We start from the raw sequence: 19,571 nt of genomic DNA, 5'->3' as shown, positions 1-19,571 counted from the left end.
AGAGCTTGTGGCCCAGAACAACTAATGAAGTAACATCAAGTAAACTGGAGCTTGCCCCCAAAGTTTTTCCATCAAACTGTGGGAGACGCCTTAAGTGGTGTAAAGTAGCCCTGGATGAAATAAAGTTAGAGGCTATAGACATAACATTAACATCTTCGGAAAGGGAGCTGGACACTATCCGCCAGATTCATGAAAGACCCGTTTTGCGAGTCTGAAATAGCGATTCATAAGGAATCGCTATTACAGACTCGCAAAACGGGATTTATGTAGGAATCACAAAATTAAATGCGATTCCTACAGATTCCTTATTTGCGATTAGCAAATTGCTAATCGCAAATAAGGAATAACTCCCCATTCATTCCTATGGGCCAAAAGGCCCATAGGAATGAACGGGGAGTATTCCTTATTTGCTATTAGCAAATTGCTAATCGCAAATAAGGAATAACTCCCCATTCATTCCTATGGGCCAAAAGGCCCATAGGAATGAACGGGGAGTATTCCTTATTTGCGATTAGCAATTTGCTAATCGCAAAAAAGATAGCGATTTGAAGGGTGCCAGGGGTGTCCAAAGGACACCCTGTAGCACCCCTGCAATGGAAATTAACACAGGTGTTGCACACACACATGTCCAAAGGACATGTGTGTGTGTAACGTGCAACTCAGAAAAATGCATTTAAATGCATTTTTCTGAGTTTTCACAATTTACCACGAGGTTTGACCTTGCGGTAAATTGCGGCCCGAAATTGCGATTTCGCAATTGTAAAATGGATGATGAATTACATTTAAGGAATCTCAAATAGAGATTCCTTAAATGTAAATCCTCGCAAATAAGCGAATTAGCAAATAGCGATTTTTGCATTTGGGATGTTGAATCCCAAATGCAAAAATCGCACTCGCAAAGGGCCAGATTCTCAGAATCTGGCCCTTTGCGAGCGCAAATATGAATGATGAATCAGGCGGTTTCTCTTTAGCCGACCCTGCCCTAGGTAGGACAACGGTCATTTTACAAGATACCATCAAGTCTGTGGGGAAAGTATTTTTGAAGCAAGCACGCAGGGGCAAGATGATAGGGTCCCAGAAGCCAAAGGGTGCGCACGATTGGTTCACTTCTACATGCAGGCACAAAAAGTCTGCCCTGATTAAGGCCATCAAAGAGAAGTCACAACCTTTGATACAGTGCGCTAGAAAAGAGTATAAGCAGGCAATAATAAACGCAAGAAAGGAGTGGGAAGATCAGTATTGGCAAACATTAAAAGAGGCTAGTTCTAGCAAGGATGCTAGACGCTTCTGGGATACAATAAGAGCTAGAGATAGACCAGATAGCGAACTCATTACATGCAATATTACTAGCCAAGCATGGTTTGACCACTTTTCAAAACAGTATACCTGCCAGTACGGGACTAGCGTTTTAGTCACATCTAATAATCATGTCTTGGAGGATGCGTCTAATGAGTTCCCTTTCACAATTAAGGAAGTGGAGTGTGCTATTAGTACCATCGTGCCAAAAAAATCAGCCGGCCCAGATGGCACCCTGGGGACATGCTTTGCTCGGATAAGCCGAAATGGGGAAGCTCATACACTCTTTGCTTATGGCCATCGACAGAGGCGCTGCCGTCCCTGAGTCCTGGAAAGGGGGTGAGGTTATGCCCATTTTAAAAAAGGGACTGAGGGACGACCCTTCCAATTATCGGCCTATAAGCTTGTTAGACTCAACTCAGAAGGATGTTGGTAAGGTGCTGCTGGAGAGAATATTACAATGGATTGACGAAAATCAGATTCTCTCCGATTACCAAATGGGGTTTAGGGCTGGTACGGGCACAATAGAGCAGGCCTTAAGATTAATGCTAATCTACTGGAAGGTGGTCTTTCTAGGCAAAGGCAGTTTTTATCTCGCGTCTATCGACCTATAGACTGCCTTTGACCTTGTGCTTAGGGAGACTCTCTGGGGTGTACTCTCTGATATGGGGCTCCCACGTTACTTCCTATCTATTTTGGTGAAGCTCCACGAAGGCAATTTTGCCCAAGTAAGATGGGGCACAGAAGGCGAGAAAACAAACAGAATCCCGGTAGAGGGAGGGGTTCACCAGGGAAGTGTTCTCGCTCCCACACTTTTCTCACTATACGTGAACGGTGTGGTTGAGCATCTGCTAAAAGATCCTTCAGACGAACCATCTCTGGCGGGCGATCAAATTCCTACCCTCCTATTTGCGGATGATACGCTTCTAATATCTAAGACCCCAATGGGCCTCCAAAACCTCCTTAATAACTTCCAGGTTTTCTGCATGCAGCGGGGTTTAGTAATTAATACTAATAAAACAAAATATTTGGTGATGAATCCCCCAACAAAACTTAGCCGCCCACCTACACAGAATCTTGTGCCTCTGGAAAGGGTGATTGTGTTCGACTATCTAGGCATACGCATCTCGCATACTATGCAGTGGACCCCGCACCTCTGTAAAATGCTGTTAACTCACAGGAGGGTAGCCGGGGCACTGCTCAAGGAACAGCGTTCTTGTTCGATTAGGCCAATAGCCCCTGCCATTGACACTTATATAGCTAAGGGAGTTAGCTCTGCTCTTTATGGGGCAGAGCTATGGGGCACTACTGGTACAGATGAATTCCGAAAATAAATTCTATAGGGATCTTATGTCACTTCCCCAGAGTACCCCATTGATACCCTTATTGCTTGATTTAGGCTGTGGCCCTATTAGCGATCTGGCAAAGCTCCGGCTGTTGCTCTCATGGGCCCGGTTGTGGCGGCGAGTACCTGAATTGCCAGATATGCTAAAGGGCTCTCTGAAGTAATGTCATTGCCTGGATGGCATAAAGTAAAGTGGCAAAAAGATGTAAAAGCCTTGCTAGGTGACTTGGGCCTTAGTGAGGCATGGGTTAGTAGGTCCTCTCCCCCGAAGGCAACCCTAAAGAGACTCTTTTGGAATTGGGTTGCATCTAGAACAGCACTGATCATGCTCTGGGCAGGCTCACAGACGACTTTCTCAAGTTCAAGGATCTACCAATCCGGGAACCTTACTTGGATATCATCTGGAAACCATTTGATAGGGCCCTCTACTTCAGTTTTAGGGTCGGGGCTCTCCAAGTGCGTGCTTTAACAGCTCGCTGGAAACCCTCGGCTCAGACGATAGTATTCTGCCCTTTTCAGTCTAACCGGACCAGAATCAATAGCACACTTTATGTTTGAATGCCCGGCGTATAGGAACCCAAGGAACAGGTGGCTCAAACCTCTGTGTCGGTTGCTAAACACTAAGTCTAATATTGAGGCACTGCGCATTCTAATGGCAGATTCACTGCCATTGTATGCCTGTGGTCTCTCCATATTCGTATCATGGCCTTGGCATGTTAGAAGTAAAAGGCTTAAATGAAATGTTTAATCTGATTCTAAATTGATTGCTTAAAATGTTGCTTTTAACATGTAAATATGCTTGTAAAAATGTTGTGTAAATAGATTATTTCTTGTTTTTAATCCCTAATGTGTTTTTTAAAAAATTGTGAAGCTTTTATAATATGTTTTTATCGAAATAAAGCCTTTTTTGACTTTGACTTTCAATATAGACATGAAGACAACAAGAGTTTTTTTACTAATCAAATGAATATTAAAACTTCTAGGACCTGCCTCCCCAGCCATTCTTAGAGCTTCGGGGGCTCGAACAGTCTGTATCGTCAGAGTGTGATGGCTAGTAGTTGCACATTTACTGCATTAGCAGCTCTGGCAGTGGCAATGGGTGGTGCAAGCTGGAAAGGCCCAAAGAACTGGGTACCGGTGAATTGAGAGAGTCCGTATAGAGGTATTTAACTCAATAAGAAAGAGGTGGTAGCAATGGACGTTCCATCAGGAAACTAACGTCCATGAATATAACACAGTGAGTATGGGATACAGGAGATTGAAAACACTGAGCTTGGGTACAGGAGATTAGAAACAGTGAGTATGGGATACAGGAGATTGAAAACACTGAGCTTGGGTACAGGAGATTAGAAACAGTGAGTATGGGGTACAGGAGATTGAAAACACTGAGTTTGGGTACAGGAGATTAGAAACAGTGAGTATGGGGTACAGGAATTATATAAATTGAGTATGGGGTACCGAAGACTAGAGAAAGTAAGGATACTATACAGAATATTAGAGGCATTGAGTATGGGGTATTTAACTTTATATGAAAGAGATTGCATACAGTGCATATGGTGTACAATAGATTAAAGACAGGGAGTATGCAATACAGCAGATTAGAGTCACTGTGTTGGGGTAGAGTAGATTAGAGACAATGAGTATTATGTAGGAGATTACAGACTGTGAGTGTGAGGTACAAGGTTACAGGCAATGAGTTTGGGTAAAGAGAAGAGATATAGTGAGTTTTGGGTACAGAATACTAGAGATAGTGAGTATGGAATACATAAGATTAGAAGCATTGACTATGGAGTATTTCACTTGATAAGAAAGGGATGGCAGTATTGGAAGAATTGCACAAGTTCAAAGACAGTGAGTACAGGGTACTTGTGGAAGAGGTGTGGTGCAGCGGCCAGGCCGACTGACGCCGGACGCTGTGGATCACGGTTCAATCCCCGGCACCGGCGGGAAGGGTCTGCCCAGCACCATGTGATTCTGGGCAATATCTTGCTTAATCTTACCAACTGCCCCCAGCGCCGGGATGCCTATTGGTCGCTGTGCGCTTTACAAATACTGGATTTATTTACTAGAGATTAGCGACAGTGAGTCTGTGGCATAAGAGATTACAGACAGTGAGTTTGGCGTATAGCAGACTAGAGAAAGTGAGTATGAGATACAATAGATTATATACAGTGAGCAAGGGGTATAGAGTAGACAGAGTAATTATGGGATATTTAACTCAATAAGGAAGAGAAGGATGCATTGGAGGTACTGCGGGTCGTTACTGACAGTGAATACGAGGCACAAACGATTAGAAACTGCAAGTATGGGATACAGGAGACTAGAAACAGTGATTATTGGGTATTTAACTCAATATGGAAGAGGTGGTAGCCTTGTAGGTAGTGCAGGAGATTACAGACAGTGAGTATGGTATAAAAGAGATCAGAAACAGTGAGTATGAGGGATCAGGCATTGCAGATAATGAGTATGGGGTACAAGAGGTTAGGAAAAGTGAGTATGGTGTACAGGGGAGAATAGATACAGTGAGCATGGGATAGAAGGGAATTTAGACAGTGACTATGGATACAGAGAATTAGAGACAGCGAGTATCGGCTACAGGAGATTAGAGACAATGAGTATGGGGTATTTAACTCAATAAGGGAGAGATGGCAGCATTGCGGGTAGTGCAAGAGATTACAGATAGTGGCAATGGGATATAAGAGTTTAGAAACAGTGAGTAGGGGGTATTTAATCTGATAAAGAAGGCAAGGCAGCAATGCAGATAGTGCAGGAGATTATGGGCAGCCAGTATGGGGTGTAAGAGATTAGAGGCAGTGAGCATGGGGTACAAGGGATCACAGGCAGTGAACATAAGGTATTTATCTCAATAAGAAAGTGATGGAAGACTTGGGTGCAGTACAGGGTATTAGGGAAAGTGAGTGTGTGGCATTTAACTCTCTTAGAAAAATATGTAATGTAATGTAATGTAAAAATTACTTCTAAAGCGCAACTAACACCTAGCGGTTTCTTGGCGCTCGAGCAGCAGGGAAAAGACAGTCCGCAAAGCAAGGGCATTAGTGATAAGCATTACAGAATAAGTGAGCTTTGAGAAGGGACCTGAAACGTGCATAGGGAGAGGCAGTTCTAACACTTAGAGGAAGTGAATTCTAAAAGGAAGGAGCAAGAAATGAAAATCTTAGTCCTCCATGTTTCTTACATTTAAAAACCGGGACCTTAAGTAGGGCCTGGTGGGCGGAACGAAGATTACGAGAGGGAACATAAGAGTGCAATAGTGAAGAAATAAAGAGGGGTCTCATGCCGGCGAGAGACTTAAAGATGGTACAGCCCAGCTTAAATTTACGCCGCTCGGACACAGGGAGCCAATGGAGGGATTTTAACAGAGGGCTTACATGTTGATGCCTAGGTTGATGGTAAATGAGGCGTGCAGCCTGGTTCTGAACGAGCTGCAGTCTCTTCACTAAATCGGACGGGATACCTGCATAATGAGAATTGGCATAATAAATCCTCGAAATGACTAAAGCTAGCAGGACCAGGGTGAGGGCCTCAGTGGTCAAAAAGCGGGCAATCTTCTGAATTTTATGAAGCTAGAAGAAGCTCGACGAGACTACAGCATTGATCTGGGGCTTCATCGTGAGAACATTACTGACGATGACTCCCAGACTTTTTGCTGAGTCAACAGTACTCAGGGGGGGGGACCTAGGCTCACAGGCCAAAGGTAGATTTCCATGGGTTTGCAGCTCCCCCGACAAGCACCAATTCTGTCTTGTCGGGGTTGAGCTTGAGGTGATTAACCCCCATCCAGTCGCTGATGTGGCAGAGGGTAGACTGGAAGTTAAGGAGGAATATGTCAACATTAGATACAGGCCTGGGCACAGCACTCTGAACCAGAGTTTTTATTTTCCTAAACTCCCTGAGAAATAGATAAACAATACATATCCATGATTGTGAGTTTCAGACATCAAATAGGGGTTATTTAACTGCAAATAGATGTGACTGAGATAATGCAGACTCCCATAGAGTGAGCAGGAGGAACATACCTCTCTGCGCTACCAACAGCAGAAGGAGTAGCATGTATTTACCTTTCTGAGGTAGTGACTGCAGAGTGAGTAGGATGTATTTATCTCTTGGAAAGAGTGATAGGAGGTTTAATATGGGCAATGATCCTCTTTGCATGAGCAACAGAAGATAAATGGATAGGCAGGAGATTCTCACAAATTGAGGTGATGTATTCACCTCTCAGAGGGGTGACAGCGGAGACTGCAGGGCTATGGAGAGAGCAGGAGATTAAGTCACTGACATTTAACTCTGAGTGGAAGATATGCTAGCGGTAGGACTTAAGATTACAGCAAATAGTGGTGTCCCAGTGTATAGGGAACATATGTGTGAATTAGGAGTGATTGGCAAGGACATCTAAGCCATGCAAGAGTGCGTTACAAGTATGCAATATAGTATGTGACTGAGTGTTTAATTAATATAGTCAGCGCAGTCTTTACTTACGGTATCTGAGTCTATATGTAATATAATGTAAGTCTGACGCAGTTTTAAATTCCAATTTAAATGCCAACAAGTGGATGCACCCAAGGGTCAGAGAGGGGGTCATTTAAAGACCACACAAGCTAACTTTGGCATTTACTCACTAATCAAATATAGGGTATTCACACCTTTTAGGGGTGTTACATATACATACCCTACACTGACCTCAGATGATACCATTAATGAGCTTACAATGAGTTTACAGATGATTAATTTACTAGTATTTATAACTACTATTGCAATGGTATTGGCAGGTACAACATAGATAAGAACACAGGGCCCGATTCACAGAATGAACTTAAGACTCAATCCTAAACTTACTACTATTTTGGTATTCACAGAATGCACTTACTCATTTCGGTATTCACAGAAGGCACTTACTCATTTCGGTATTCACAGAAGTTAGTAGTCCTAACTTTACTTTAGGACTCCTAAATGCCTTCTGTGAATACCGAAAGTCTTAAAATTAGGATTTTTATCAGTTTAGTAGTAGTAAAGTTAGGACTCCTAACTTTAGAAATCCTGAATGCTTTCTGTGAATACCAAAAGTCTTAAAATTAGGATTTTTCTCAATTTAGTAGTAGTAAAGTTAGGACTCCTAACGTTAGGACTCCTAAATGCCTTCGGTTAATACCGAAAATCTTAAATTTAGTATTTTTCTCAGTTTAGGAGTCCTAAAGTTAGGAGTCCTAACTTTACTACTACTAAATTTAGAAAAATCCTAACACAAGTGCATTCATGAACTGAAGCCTAGAAGGGGTGAAGCTGATCTTACACAGTGCACGTCCCACAGCGCTGGATATTCTTACCATTACCTGATGTGTTCAAGTGACTAGTATTGTGCAAAGTCAGGAGGGAAGTCTGCACCTTGATATCAATTATAACCACAATTATTACATCTATGACATTACCAATTGGCAGTGGCTAAAAAACAGTTGCAAACTATGACATTCTCACTAATATTGACAAAATGTACCCTCTCTTTCAGATTTTCAAATGTGGGGGTACATTGTGTTTCTGCTTCTTGCCCAGAGGGCATCTGCAGACTTGGGACCTTATGGTGAGTGCTGTTTGTCTTACAGGGTAATTATACTGTCTGATGATTTATACATGTACAGCTTTTAGTGCAAGAGAAAACACGAACTAAAGTGATGATCTAATGCATGTATGTATTTATTGTGGATTTTGTGCAGCAAAATTATATGGCCTCTTCAGGTCCTCTATAGGGCAACAGAAGAACCAGAAAGAGTGTTTGATGCCTCTGGGAAGTACACATGCTGGTGTGACATAATGTTGCATAAATAATGCAAAAAGAACACTTGATGGACAGAATGCAGAACAATGTCATACATTCACCCGAGTAAGGAGACCTGGGCCTAAATCCATGTTTTTTTTGCTCACCATGCTATTGGCGTCCTTCTTCGTGGAGAACGTTTGTGTAATTTATAGGTCCTTTTCACCCATACCAGTACCTTAGAGATCTATCCTTTCCAGTCCTGAGCCGACCACCAGACTCATAGTGATCCCTGGAATCTCCCATGAAGAGCTCAAAAGACTGGGTGGGAAAATTAAGTCTGGCTCTCCTACCGACCCCCTAAAACCCGCCCAATTTGGGGAGGCATCCTCGCTTTTGTTGACTCTCCACCGTCAGATAATAAATTCCTCCTTTCTGTCGGCTGTGAAACCAGCGAAGTGAAAACAGGTGTGGGTATCCCCTATTATCAAAAAGTAATGCTGGATCCTACCAAACCTGAGAATTTTAGGCCAATCTCCCTTCTCCCTTGGGTGGCTAAGGTAGCAGAGTCAGACGTTAATAGTACTCTTACCAGCTTTATGTGCTCCAATAACATTCTGGATGCCTCTCAGCATGGCTTCCGCTGCGGTCACAGCACAGAGATGGCGCTTCTAGCCATGACCGAACACCTGCGGACCATTCTTGACTCTGGTCAAACGGCGGCACTGATTCTACTGGATCTGAGTGCCACCTTTGACACGGTCTCGCATGGTGATCTGTTACATCGTCTGGAAGAAGCAGGTGTCATGGGCCAGGCCTTGGAGTGGTTCAGATCCTTTCTAACTGGAAGATCCTTCCGGGTTTCCACTCCCCCGTTTCTATCCCAGGAATGATCTATTGAGCAGGGGGTCCCTCGGGGCTCGGTGCTCAGTCCCACTTTGTTCAATCTCTATGTTCAGCCACTGGCTGCGGTTGCCAAGCAATGGGAACTCTCAATAGTCTCATATGTGGACAACACGTAGCTAGTGGTTGCCCTGGCAGATGATTCCCCTCAGTGCGCCTCCAGGTTTAAGAATGGCCTGACGACCGTGGCTAACTGGATGACTGCTAATTACTTGCAGTTAAATGCGAGTAAGCCAGAGGTTCTGCTAGTGGGTAAAAAACGCCAACTTCTGGGGTGAACAGTGGTGGCCGAATACACTAGGTCAAATCCCGGATCCCAAAACAGAAGTTAAAAATCTTGCGGTATGAATAGACTCCTCTCTCAGTATCTGCACCCATACTGAAGAAATGGCAGCTATGTGTTTTGGGCTCCTACGGGGTCTCAATTTTTTGACCCTCCTACCCGCCAGCTAATAGTGCAATCGACTATCCTCTCTCACCTGGACTATGCTAGCTCCTTGCTGCTAGGGGCTAACCAGGCAGAGATCAGGAGAATGCAGCATATACAAAATGCGGCAGCGAGAACCCTGGTAGGACTTCCACGTTTCCATCCGATTGCCGATACTATTAGCAAACTTCCTTGGCTCCCTGTGGCAAAGCGGATCCAATTTAAAGCTCTTTTTCTCTCTTTTAAGATTCTAAAGCTCGCCACTCCACCGATGCTCTGTACGCTACTGACCCTTTATGTTCCCCTGCGTGCACTGTGCTCTGAGGGTCGGCCCTTGGTAGCGGTTCCACGGATGAAACGTTCCTGGATGGGCGGCCGTTCGTTCCGCTACCTTGCTGCTAAACTATGGAACGCTTTGCTGTCCCAGATCCATGGCTTAGAGGACCTGCTGACTTTCAGAAAGGCCATTAAGACCCATCTCTTTCCTTTGAAGTAAGCTCCAGACAGCTGTTATGTTGAGTTTTGTTGTGCTTCCTGTTTGGGGCAGCCTGCCCTTCTTGTCTGTGATAGCGCCGGGAAGCCCCTTGGCTGGGGAAGCTGAACGCTATATAAAACCATATAACATATCTTAACATTCCAGTTTGGACCCAGCCATATGAAAATCAGCCATGACCCTGCACCCAATGGGAACAGTCCAGCCCAAACTGCCAGGCCAGGTCCTCCCTGGACTAGAAACAAGCATCCTAGGACTGGTTTTAGGCTTTTAGCCCTCATCAGCCAGGATAGTTTTACTCCAGTGGCATGGCGAGCACGGGACACCCGTCTAGGCATACCAGTCCCACTCAGGGTGACAAATGCAAAAAAAATATTGGACAGAATGCATAACAATGTCACACATTCATCCCAGGACAGAGATATGGGCCTTAATTCATTGTACGGTCTGGACTGTCCCCATGAGGCACAGCGTCAAGACTTATTTGCAAAGGGCTGGGGTGGCAAAGTGGACAAAAGGCAATGTTTTTAACCCAGATCTTTTGACTGGGGGAGAATGTTTGCATTGTCAGCATTCCGCCCATAATTTGTTTGCTGTGACACTTAATGTTGCATACCAGCATTACAACATACTATAAGTACATACTACTGCACAGAATAACATTATCTCACAATGACATAATATAACCTATTAGAATGTATAATATATCTATATACAGCTGTATTTATATACATATTCACTTAAAGAACAAACAAAGGTTGAAGTGATGTTATAGTTAGGTGAATATGTCAGTGGATTGTGCCTTCACCATGCACTGCACACAACTTCACATATTGCACCACATCATTGATAGCATCACTGAGACAATCCCAGTTAAAATCATTGATGACATTTCTGATGACAGCTCTGGTGACATCATCCAAGGTTATTTTGTACACTTTGCGCTATAAATGGGCATAGCATTAGAGCTCGGAATGTGAGTGCAAAATAGCTCAGAAGAATATGAGGCCACATTATTGCCATCGGATGAACAACTCCCTTAACCCCTTCGGTGCTCATGACGAGCTGAGCTCGTCATGACCACACCCATTATCATTATGGCCCAGCACAGCAGAGAAATATCCTGCGCAGCCAAGGTGTTAAATGTGGAAAGAATGGGTTATCATCCATATTGCCCCGATATCATACACTTCACATTATTAATCAACCACAGGTATTGCACACAGTGCTCAATCGTTACTCTACTGTTCAGAGAAATTCAAGTTTTTAAAAAATACTGCTCCAAAAGTAATGCCCTAAATGGAAAGCTTTAATCTGTATCAACCCCCTGGCAGTTACTGAACTTACATTGAGAAATTCAGTTGTATGAGTGGAGAAGTGGGTACTGTAAACAATATTTACTATTTGGAGAGAGTTTTTACTATACAAGACTGCAGGCAGTGAAACTCTCCTGAGAAATACACTAGATTACTAGAGATTATCTACTAAGAACAGTGAACATTTGGCAAAAAGGGTCCTACTTGATAAAATAAGCTATTTGTTCAAATAAGCACTACCTGAAGGTGCTAAAGATCATATACATATACACAGCCTATCTTCTGGAGCAAAACAGGTCCTTCTGCATTGCATAATACCTGATGAACCCAGTTATAAGTTAAGTATAAATTCGCAAAATTAAATATTTCTGTCTAAACCTCAAGGCTGCTTAAAATACTTAAAAAACGTTTTTAAAATTACTGAAAAAACGTGTGTGAAACATAGTGAACACAAATTGTCAACTGTCACCTTCACACATTGTTATTCTTCAGTACAGAGATATAAAAATACACAATAACTTTAACCCCTTCCCTGCTCGGCAGATTCCCCTGCTGTGCTGGGGGATGGGGGGGAGGGGGCGTCATGAGCATGCAAGGGGTTAAACAAACACCTATGATGCATGAGGAGCACATATGTTTCGTAAACACATGCATTAGCTGGACCCAGGCTGTACAGAATTAGGTAGAAAAGTGCTATGGTAATTACCTGATGCTATGTAAACTATAAAAAACTAGCACACTTATTGGATGAAGTCATCAAGTTCAAGTTCATTTTTTATTGTTTGATTACTCAAAATCTTACACTATAAAACCAGAATTTATAAAAAAAGAAGTAAAAACAGTAGGAGGTAAAAACATGAATAATTGATGCCTTATTTTTAAATAGTTGAACTTTGATGATATCAGTTTGATAACACTATTAACATATAAATATACATCATAAAATACATATTAATTTAAATCTGCTGGTCTAATTTTGATACAGTACTTATAAAAAACTTTACAAAGGCTGAGTTTAATGTTATATCGTCTGATTGTAAGCACTTTATCAAAGTTTGCCTGCAATTCCGAACTCCTCGTGCGTTAAAATGCCCTTTAAGAATGGTTTTTGTTACAGTTTTTAGTTCTGGGAATACACACAGCAAGTGGATAATGTTTTCATAAACGACTATGTGATGGTTCCTCTGTTCGTAGCCATGGCATAAGATGACATGTTGCGGGAATTCCACCAATACAAACTTTTATGAAAATGCGCTTGTGCTTTAGGGACCATAGGTTTCCAGGTATGGTTGTACTTTCACCTTTGGGAAACCATTTGTTAGTTGCCAAGCATGTTTTATTTTTACAAAAGAGTCTTTATCCCTAAGTTGTGATACATGTTTTGTTATATTATTGATAGATCTTTTGAATGATTCTGTTTTTATTGTCGTGTTCCAAATGGGAGTTGCTGAGTATTCATCAAGAGCAGCATGTAAATATTTTCAGGCGTATAATTTACTATTTATATGTATTTCCTGCCATAACAGTTGGGAAATTTGATTTGCCTTATCATTTTTTATGCTGTACCATACTTTTAAAAATTTGCCTTTTCGTGCAAATGATTGGTTAGCTAATCCAAATTCCAATTTTATCTGTGCCGGAGGAATTTTGAGGAAGATGAAAGAGGGTTTTAAAAGTTTTTGTCCCCAATGATGCCATCAATTATGTAATTTGTGATGTCATCAGTGACGTCATAAATTATGTCAAATAACATTTTATGACTGATATAGCATGTCAGGTCATAAGTAGTGCATAGTGGAGGCACAAGCTCATCAAAAATACTTTATTCAGTTTCTTGAACATCAAAATATCTTAAATATGTTAAAAAACCTGAACATTCATACAACATTCTTACTGTAGATGTCAAGTGAATGACATTTTCATTAGAAATATTGCTCATCAATAAATATGGAGATAATCCTGCATGTACGTAACTGCCTATTCAAGTGCCCACATTAATCATTACAATTATCCCACATTCTGAAATGTGTAAAACTCATCTATACCATTTCATATCATAGAGATATTGCATTGAGTGCAGTAAGGTGCCATTTTGAAGATTGGACCAATAGTTAATAAGGTTTTATACATATGCTTCTGCCTACAATACATTAGTATTTCCAATTGCATTCTCGATTAATACATCAAGGAACATACAAAAAGAAAATACATAGTGCGAAGGTACTTGAAGCTGTGTCAATAAAAGAAGTGTACTGTAAGCATTGATTGATTGATAATGCTAACTAGGCTTCAGTGCCAGAGCTCTTTCCCTAAAAAAAGACACATATTAAATTGCAACCCAATTTCTCAAGGGCTTTAGAACCTGTGTAAGTCCCTGATGAATGGTTCCTCCGGCACCCGGCTGTATGCAGACTGCCACTGCAGGATGCATGAAAGGGGGCAAGCCCTTCTGAAAACACAACCATTCATACATTATGTCTGCAATGCCCAATTACACTGTTATTCATATCGTTAAGTCATCCCTATAGCCAGTCTTAGAGCCCTAAGGCAGGGCACATTATATTACATGTGAGGGCACCCCTGCACTATCAGATATGCCGCTGTGATGGCTAGTTGCATTGCTAGACATTACAAGAGAGCATGGAATAAATCTCAATTATTTGTACTAGACACTGCGCATTATGAGCTACGTAATGGCATCACTGAACATGCTGGTGTTTGGTATCAAACATTATGTCTTGATAAATAAATACTGAAGACAGTATCTGATTTAGGAAATCATGCACCCAGTGGGAAACCTACTTGTCTACTAGTGTGGTGGCTGACTGGTATGATCAAACCTACCCTCACAGGCAAGCATTTGATCCTTGTAGGTGAGAGCACAGGCTCTCACAAGCCAGAATCAATGCCTGCTCTAGAGGAAGGAGTTCACACTTCCTCCAGCCGGATGACTAGTGATGTGCAACCATGGCTTCCCCAGTCCTGGGGAATTGTACCCCCGCCCAATGGCCCATTTGGTAACAGAGTAGGAGGAAATTAACTAGCCAGAAGGCGTGTCAAATATACAGTCCGGGCATACCCACAACGAGGGCCCCCTGACATGGACAGTTGGGGAAGGCTTTCATCATCTTTTTTCTAATTAAACCAGGATTAGGCCCACTCCTCACAAGAAGTGAACATATTGCGGGATAGTCATTCCAGCTACTACCCCATGCTACTCTACCACTGAATATTCCTAAATACAGTATTTAGGGAGACCCCTAACACTGTGAACTTCAATTTGTCTCCTGGGAACCACAAGAAGGACAGAGAAGAGCTGAAGTCATGAGAACAGATGTCCTGCACCGAAATTAGCACCAAACCCTGCCTGGCTGCTTGCACTGCAACAATTACAACAATTACAAAGCTTGACTTGTCAAGAAGCTGAGCAGCCTCCTCAAACCCTTTGAGAACTGTTCTCCCCTTAAATAACCAAGCACCTTCTCCCTGTGGATGGACCACGTATAGCTACAGGCACCAACCACATTTGCTGGCCATTGGTCCCACCAAGGGTGCATCTCGCCTGGAAGACGTCTTCACTGCTCCAGAAGGTCAGTTTTGTCAGTTCCCTTGCCCATATCCATGTAAACTGACTGTGTCCCTTTTCCCCGGAGACTCTCAAGAGTTGAGCCCCCATTTGGCCTCTGCCAGACTCGCTCCCAAGTTCCCACTTGCAGCCATTCCTTACCAGATTCTTCTTCTATAGACCTTAACATGTAGTGCTCGAGGCTACCAATGCAATCAAAACCTCTGTACCTGCACTCAACAGGACAGGTAAACCCGCACAGCTGGACCCTTAACCACATTAAGACCTAGAAGGCATACCCCCAAATAGTTTAAGGGTATTCATCTGCAGTGTATGTTTCTCCAATAGCATAACATTGCTGTGTTTGAGGTACACACCTCAAAAAATATTTGATTACATTTTCTATGGCTTAAAGAATTGATAACTCACAAAGTTATTACCTGATTCTGATGTTCTTGGCATTAATATTTATATAGAAAGATGTGCTGTTTTTTTATATTGTCTTAGTTTTTCTACTTGAGTGTGTGTCTCATTCAGTTCGCCCAACCCACCAGAGAGTCTACTGGCATCCCTCCCTCACAAGTCCTCTACAACAAACTCAGCACCTGCATCCAACACAAAATCTAGAACATTTACGATAACTTCAACAAAGACAGCCAACACACTGAAGCCTTATCAGCCACCTGACAGCCTGAAGCCAAAGATTGACAGCTAAACAGCCCTCACCACCGAAGACAATCCGCCCTGGGGCCCCCATGTACCTCTGCCCCAACACATCTTCAACAGAGCTGGCAGACACCATCGCACCAATGCTTCGCAACACCATCAACCACTGCCTAGCGAACGCCCCCTTCCCCGAAAACTGGAAGCACGCTGAGATCAACGCCTTCCTGAAGAAGCCCTCAGTAGATCCCACCAACCTCAAAAACTACAGACCCATCTCCCTGCTTCCATTCTCACCAAAAGTCATCAGGAAAGCAATCAACAGCCAACTCACCACCTTCATCGAAGAGCACAACATCCTCGATTCCTCAGATAAAAATCACAGTACAGAAACTGCACTCCTGGCCGCAACAGACAACATCCGCTCCCTCCAGGACAGAGGAGAAACAGTAGCCCTCATCCTTCTTGACCTCTCAGCGGCCTTCAACACAGTTTCACACTGCACCCTACCATGCAGACTTCACAGCGCAGGAGTCCAGGACAAGGCCCTTGACTGGATCTACTCTTTCTTCTCCTGCAGAACGCTGGGGGTCAGACTCTGTCCTCTCTTCTCGGATCCTACACCAACCACTTGCGGAGTCCCCCAGTGCCTCCCTCAGTCCAATTCCATTTGACGTCTACATGGCTTTGCTTGCCCTCATCATCAGAACCGATGTACTGAACATTGTTTCACACGCAGATGACACCCAACTCATCCTCTCCCTATCCAATCAACCCAATGCAGTCAAATACAACTTTAAAGAAGGCATGGAAGCAGTCCCCAAATGGATGAAAAGCGGCTGCCTACAACTTGACTACGGCAACACACTGTAGGTCGGAATAAACAAAAGCCTCACCCGGAAGCTCCAAAACATCCAGAATGCCACCACAAGACTGGTCCTCAACCTGCCAAGACACTGCCACATCTCCCAGCACCTGTGCACACACCATTGGCTCCCCATCAATGCTAAAATCGCTCTCAAGATTCTCACACAAAGCCCTCCACAACACATGACCAGCATACTTGAACAGCCGACTTGAATTTCATACAGCCCAAAGGACCTTACGATCATCCTAGCTCTCCTACACCATGGTTCCAAGAGCCAGGAAGACAAGATCAGGAGGCCGCTCCTTCTCCTTCCTCTTGGCCAGAGCCTGGAACCTTTTAGTGCTCCACCTCAGACAGACAACATCACTCCCCATCTTCACGAGAAACCTCTTCAATAGACGTCCTCCTTAATGGACTGGAACCTGCACCTCCCCTCCTTCCCAGCGCCTTGAGACCCTTACGGGTGAGTAGTCATGCTTAAAAAGCACATGATTGATTGTGTGCACAACAGCTACTTAGAAATTACTGCTATGTAAACCAATTACGGGTGCATGTACTTTCTTGATGGGGTGCCCTTACATTGGTATAACCACATACAAAACAGCTTCCTACATAGTTCTAAATGTGATAGAAAATGACAAAATAGCAAGTAATTTATTTTTTTGTATTACATTTCTTTGAGGGATGTGTAAAGTGCATGGCTGTCACTAAAGGTTTCCCTCCACTGATCTTCTTACTGGACCTAACAAGCGCTCCACCAAGTGCACAGAAAAGGATAGAAACTGCCAAGTTTTGATAGCTTTGCAAAGCCTGTGAGCGATTTTCAGGTTGTTAAAGAACGAGGAAGGGTATTCTGTAGAGGAGGTCTCAGAAAGGCAAATGATCAACCTCCTTGACGGGTCCTCTTAATTCTGGGGACCTTCTCTAGGTTCTCAAAACTGGAGTGGAGCAAATGGCTTGGTATGTGGCATGAGACCAACGAGCGCAGATACAGGGGTCCTGAGTTGTAAAGGTGTTTATGCAAAAAGCAAAGAGCTTTACGTTATATCTGAGATCAACAGGTAGCCAATGAAGAATGTGAAGCAAAGTGACAAAAGCAGTATATCTAGGATTGGGAAAGAGTGGACTGGCTGCAATATTTTGAACCGTCTGAAGTTGTTACATTTGAAATTTTGCAACACCCAAGTAAAGGGCATTGCCATCATCCAATCTGGATTTATTTAGTTTTTAAAACAAACTATACATGTAACCCTGAGTGTGCCAATTGTTCCAATTTCAGGCAGAGATGATATTCAATTGGAGCTATTTGTGTACCTAATGGTACCATATTGCAAGTCAATAGCTTTTTAAAAACATTGTGTAAAAGCTTGCAGAATTGCTGCTATCCAGACTGCACATCAAAACTGCTGTCTACATGAATTGTGAGACACAGTTCAAAATATCTTATTCTCATGCTATAAAGATGTAGCTGATGGCATTAAAATCAATACTGACAACACCAACTTTAAAGCTGGTCAGATTTTAATATATAGGAAAGCTGCTGTTGCCATTGTTATTCATCATGGATGGTTGTTCAACTCTTGCCACTGCACAGACTACTTTAAAAATGCATGTGGCTAGACTGAATTTGAGGACACAAGTCTTACAATAAAGCGCATATTACCCTGGAAACTCCCAAAATGCCATCTGACGTCAAAGTTTGAGAGAAAAATAATATTTACAAAAGTCTATGTGTATATAAACAGACAAAAAGCATTAAAGTTCATGTTCCTTCTCGTTTTGTGTCCTACTTAGGCTAACGATTAGGCCTGGGCAGTGAGCTCTGCTCCGTTCACAGAGTTTGAGTTTTCAACACTCCACGATACGCGGAGCACGAGGAGCTCTGCAAAAAGTTATGGTTGTGAGTGCGATCAAGTAAATTCAAAAGCTAGACCATCTCCTAGCAGGACTTCCCAACATGGGAGGTCACTGGGGGTTGTGGATGGTCACGACTGCTCGCATTGAGAAACAATCTGTTGTGGAAGCTGCTGCTTGAGTTGAAATGTACTCAAGTGGCTGACCGATGCAGCGCTCACTTGCACTGCACATGTCACGCAAAAAAAATCAACACATATAGCCCAACCTAACGCACTCCGTTGCCTGGGAAATCCGCCTAGTACGGCAGACTCTACCTAGGCCAAGTAACGACTATATAGTGATTTAGCTTTTTTTTAGTAAGGATGAAGTTGTTGTTAAATAAATTAATCAGTATTTATGCCTATATTGGAAACATCTGACATCATTAATAGTAATGATATTCTCTTGTAAATTGAAAATCTAAATTACTGCTCCTGTCTGTGATGTCAAGAAACTATTTTTCTAAATGCCAATTTGATACATATAAGATATGTGGGTGTTTTTATTAATCTTATTGATTAGTTTTCTCCACACTTTATTGATGTATTGCATTTAAAAAAATTATTCAGATGATACACACCGTTAGTATTCTGTTGTGTATATATATATATATATATTCCACATAATATATCAGGATATAGTCAGTGTTCATGCAATTTCTAAGAACAAAAAAAACCTTTTACTGAAGAATGTTAAATAGATTTATTATGTACATTATACACTTAAGATAAATGTATCAAAATTAGGCCAATGAGTTCTCATCTCTTCAATAAAGATCGCTAGTGCCAAAAAAGCCAGTCTCCTTCTACTTTCTTCTTTCTGCACACTGTACTATTCACATGCAAAAACAAAACAGTAGTGTACGTTTATAGTGCTCTCATTAATCACACTCCACTACAAACACATTTAAAATTGACTGTTACATTTCATACAACTATATATTACAATTATTTGGAGAAAGACATTAGAAGAGAAGTTACTCTCTCCACACACACTAGTACGGACACCCACAACCTTAAGAGGATGTGTTAA

General features: G+C 42.5%; 1 long non-coding RNA gene across 1 annotated transcript in view; it reads left to right on the top strand.

The window, feature by feature from the left end:
• Positions 1 to 19,571, top strand: part of LOC147729453 (uncharacterized) — a 47,381-nt gene that overhangs the window by 10,308 nt on the left and 17,502 nt on the right. Inside the window, exon 2 of the long non-coding RNA XR_015308546.1 lies at positions 8,163 to 8,234. This is a non-coding gene — a long non-coding RNA (uncharacterized LOC147729453). The remainder of the gene's footprint in view (positions 1 to 8,162; positions 8,235 to 19,571) is intronic.

This window comes from Lissotriton vulgaris, chromosome 2_1, assembly GCF_964263255.1.
Source record: "Lissotriton vulgaris chromosome 2_1, aLisVul1.2, whole genome shotgun sequence".
Taxonomy (NCBI): domain Eukaryota; kingdom Metazoa; phylum Chordata; class Amphibia; order Caudata; family Salamandridae; genus Lissotriton; species Lissotriton vulgaris.
This window is presented reverse-complemented; position numbering and strand designations above follow the sequence as displayed.